This window comes from Tiliqua scincoides, unplaced genomic scaffold (genome assembly GCF_035046505.1).
Source record: "Tiliqua scincoides isolate rTilSci1 unplaced genomic scaffold, rTilSci1.hap2 HAP2_SCAFFOLD_91, whole genome shotgun sequence".
NCBI lineage: Eukaryota > Metazoa > Chordata > Lepidosauria > Squamata > Scincidae > Tiliqua > Tiliqua scincoides.
Window position 1 is genome coordinate 92,501 of NW_027101671.1, and position 5,000 is coordinate 97,500.

The following is a 5,000-nucleotide window of genomic DNA, read 5'->3' on the forward strand; positions in this document are numbered from 1 at the left end:
GGGCGCGCCTGGGCTCCCCCGTGCGGAGCGCTGACTTCCGGAGCCCAAGCCGAAGACGCCTTCCCCCCCTCTAACCGGGAGGGAACGCCCGAGTCGGGTGAGCCGTCCGGACGCGCGGGGTTCGGCCCCAGGATCCGCCCGACCTCCTGGAACCGCTTCTGGGGCACGCTCGTCACATTCGAGCCCCATCGGGACACCTTCCCCATATACCCGGGAGAACACGCCCGAGGCGGGTGTGCCGTCCGGACAACCGGGGTTCGGCCCCAGGATCCGCCCGACCTCCTGGAACCGCTTCTGGGGAACGCGCGTCAAATTCGACCCCATCGGGACTTCCGCGCCTATACTTACAATGGGTAGACCTGGGCTCCCGCCGCCTATGCTTAGAATGGGTAGACCTGGGCTCCTCGCGCCTATACTTACAATGGGTAGACCTGGGCTCCTGCCGCCTATACTTGCAATGGGTAGACCTGGGCTCCTTCCGCCTATACTTACAATGGGTAGACCTGGGCTCCCGCCTCCTATGCCTACAGTGGGTAGACCTGGGCTCCTCCCGCCTATGCTTAGAATGGGTAGACCTGGGCTCCCGCCGCCAATACTTACAATGGGTAGACCTGGGCTCCTCCCGCCTCCTATACTTACAAAGGGTAGACCTGGGCTCCTCGCGCCTATACTTAGAATGGGTTGACCGGGGCTCCTGCCGCCTATACTTACAATGGGTAGACCTGGGCTCCTCGCGCCTATACTTAGAATGGGTTGACCGGGGCTCCTGCCGCCTATACTTAGAATGGGTAGACCTGGGCTCCTGCCGCCTGTACTTAGAATGGGTAGACCTGGGCTCCTCGCGCCTATACTTAGAATGGGTAGACCTGGGCTCCTGCCGCCTATACTTACAATGGGTAGACCTGGGCTCCTTCCGCCTATACTTACAATGGGTAGACCTGGGCTCCCGCCTCCTATGCCTACAGTGGGTAGACCTGGGCTCCTCCCGCCTATGCTTAGAATGGGTAGACCTGGGCTCCCGCCTCCAATACTTACAATGGGTAGACCTGGGCTCCTCGCGCCTATACTTACAATGGGTAGACCTGGGCTCCCGCCGCCTATACTTACAATGGGTAGACCTGGGCTCCTCGCGCCAATGCTTAGAATGGGTAGACCTGGGCTCCCGCCTCCTATGCTTACAGTGGGTAGACCTGGGCTCCTCGCGCCTATGCTTAGAATGGGTAGACCTGGGCTCCTGCCGCCTATACTTAGAATGGGTAGACCTGGGCTCCTTCCGCCTATACTTACAATGGGTAGACCTGGGCTCCTGCCGCCTCTACTTAGAATGGGTAGACCTGGGCTTCCAGCGCCTATCCTTACAGTGGGTAGACCTGGGCTCCCGCCGCCAATACTTACAATGGGTAGACCTGGGCTCCTCGCGCCTATACTTAGAATGGGTTGACCGGGGCTCCTGCCGCCTATACTTAGAATGGGTAGACCTGGGCTCCTGCCGCCTATACTTACAATGGGTAGACCTGGGCTCCTCGCGCCTATACTTAGAATGGGTAGACCTGGGCTCCTGCCGCCTATACTTAAAATGGGTAGACCTGGGCTCCCGCCTCCTATGCCTACAGTGGGTAGACCTGGGCTCCTCCCGCCTATGCTTAGAATGGGTAGACCTGGGCTCCCGCCTCCAATACTTACAATGGGTAGACCTGGGCTCCTGCCGCCTATACTTACAATGGGTAGACCTGGGCTCCCGCCTGCTATGCTTACAGTGGGTAGACCTGGGCTCCTGCCGCCTGTGCTTAGAACGGGTAGACCTGGGCTCCTGCCGCCTATACTTGCAATGGGTAGACCTGGGCTCCCAGCGCCTATACTTAGAATGGGTAGACCTGGGCTCCTGCCGCCTATACTTGCAATGGGTAGACCTGGGCTCCCAGCGCCTATACTTACAGTGGGTAGACCTGGGCTCCCGACGCCTATACTTACAATGGGTAGACCTGGGCTGCTCGCGCCTCTACTTACAATGGGTAGACCTGGGCTCCTGCCGCCTATACTTGCAATGGGTAGACCTGGGCTCCCAGCGCCTATACTTACAGTGGGTAGACCTGGGCTCCCGCCGCCTATACTTACAGTGGGTGGACCTGGGCTCCTGCCGCCTATACTTACAATGGGTAGACCTGGGCTCCTGCCGCCTATGCTTAGAACGGGTAGACCTGGGCTCCTGCCGCCTATATTTACAATGGGTAGACCTGGGCTCCTGCCGCCTATATTTACAATGGGTAGACCTGGGCTCCCGCCGCCTATACTTACAATGGGTAGGCCTGGGCTCCCGCCGCCTATGCTTACAATGGGTAGACCTGGGCTCCTCGCGCCTCTACTTAGAATGGGTAGACCTGGGCTCCCGCCGCCTATGCTTAGAATGGGTAGACCTGGGCTCCTGCCGCCTATGCTCGGAATGGGAAGACCTGGGCTCCCTCCTCCTGTGCTTACAGTGGGTAGACCTGGGCTCCTGCCGCCTGTGCTTAGAACGGGTAGACCTGGGCTCCTGCCGCCTATGCTCAGAATGGGTAGACCTGGGCTCCCGCCTCCTATGCTTACTGTGGGTAGACCTGGGCTCCTCCCGCCTATGCTTTGAACGGGTAGACCTGGGCTCCTGCCGCCTGTGCTTAGAACGGGTAGACCTGGGCTCCTGCCGCCTATGCTCGGAATGGGTAGACCTGGGCTCCCGCCTCCTATGCTTACAGTGGGTAGACCTGGGCTCCTCCCGCCTATGCTTAGAATGGGTAGACCAGGGCTCCTCGCGCCTATACTTAGAATGGGTTGACCGGGGCTCCCGCCGCCTATACTTACAATGGGTTGACCTGGGCTTCCAGCGCCTATCTTTACAGTGGGTAGACCTGGGCTCCTGACACCTATGCTCAGAATGGGTAGGCCTGGGCTCCCGCCTCCTATGCTTACAGTGGGTAGACCTGGGCTCCTGCCGCCAATACTTACAATGGGTAGACCTGGGCTCCCGCCGCCTATGCTTAGAATGGGTAGACCTGGGCTCCTGCCGCCTATGCTCGGAATGGGAAGACCTGGGCTCCCTCCTCCTGTGCTTACAGTGGGTAGACCTGGGCTCCTGCCGCCTGTGCTTAGAACGGGTAGACCTGGGCTCCTGCCGCCTATGCTCAGAATGGGTAGACCTGGGCTCCCGCCTCCTATGCTTACTGTGGGTAGACCTGGGCTCCTCCCGCCTATGCTTTGAACGGGTAGACCTGGGCTCCTGCCGCCTGTGCTCAGAACGGGTAGACCTGGGCTCCTGCCGCCTATGCTCGGAATGGGTAGACCTGGGCTCCCGCCTCCTATGCTTACAGTGGGTAGACCTGGGCTCCTCCCGCCTATGCTTAGAATGGGTAGACCAGGGCTCCTCGCGCCTATACTTAGAATGGGTTGACCGGGGCTCCCGCCGCCTATACTTACAATGGGTTGACCTGGGCTTCCAGCGCCTATCTTTACAGTGGGTAGACCTGGGCTCCTGACACCTATGCTCAGAATGGGTAGGCCTGGGCTCCCGCCTCCTATGCTTACAGTGGGTAGACCTGGGCTCCTGCCGCCAATACTTACAATGGGTAGACCTGGGCTCCCGCCGCCTATGCTTAGAATGGGTAGACCTGGGCTCCTGCCGCCTATGCTCGGAATGGGAAGACCTGGGCTCCCGCCTCCTGTGCTTACAGTGGGTAGACCTGGGCTCCCGCCGCCTATACTGACAGTGGGTGGACCTGGGCTCCCGCCGCCTATATTTACAATGGGTAGACCTGGGCTCCTGCCGCCTATGCTTAGAACGGGTAGACCTGGGCTCCTGCCGCCTATATTTACAATGGGTAGACCTGGGCTCCTGCCGCCTATATTTACAATGGGTAGACCTGGGCTCCCGCCGCCTATACTTACAATGGGTAGGCCTGGGCTCCCGCCGCCTATGCTTACAATGGGTAGACCTGGGCTCCTCGCGCCTCTACTTAGAATGGGTAGACCTGGGCTCCCGCCGCCTATGCTTAGAATGGGTAGACCTGGGCTCCTGCCGCCTATGCTCGGAATGGGAAGACCTGGGCTCCCTCCTCCTGTGCTTACAGTGGGTAGACCTGGGCTCCTGCCGCCTGTGCTTAGAACGGGTAGACCTGGGCTCCTGCCGCCTATACTTAGAATGGGTTGACCTGGGCTACCGCCGCCTATACTTAGAATGGGTAGACCTGGGCTCCTGCCGCCTATATTTACAATGGGTGGACCTGGGCTCCCGCCGCCTATACTTACAATGGGTAGGCCTGGGCTCCCGCCGCCTATACTTAGAATGGGTTGACCTGGGCTCCTGCCGCCTATATTTACAATGGGTAGACCTGGGCTCCCGCCGCCTATACTTACAATGGGTAGACCTGGGCTCCTGCCGCCTATACTTAGAATGGGTTGACCTGGGCTACCGCCGCCTATACTTAGAATGGGTAGACCTGGGCTCCTTCCGCCTATACTTACAATGGGTAGACCTGGGCTCCTGCCGCCTCTACTTACAATGGGTAGACCTGGGCTTCCAGCGCCTATCCTTACAGTGGGTAGACCTGGGCTCCCGCCGCCTCTACTTACAATGGGTAGACCTGGGCTCCTCCCGCCTATACTTACAGAGGGTGGACCTGGGCGCCCTGAGGTGCGGGGGCCAGGTCCCTTAGCCAGCCCCGCCCTGCGGAATGCTGCACCCGGGCGGGGCCGGCTCTCTAACAGACGTCGGAACGCTGGGGCCTCTCTGCGTTCCGAGCGGTTGGCTGGGCACTCGGGGAGTCGGATGGCAGCTGCTCTTCTCCTGGATGGAGGAGCCGGCGCCCGTTTTTCGGCATGGAGGGAGCCGAGAGGCGTGGCGCGCGCCCCGGGGTTGCGTCCTGCCACTCTTCCAGCTGTTCCCGAAGGTCCTGCGGGCAGCAGCGTGGAGCGGCCAGGCGGCTAAGTTGGCAGACGCCTTTGAATGCGAGTAAGTGTGAAGTCCTGCACGT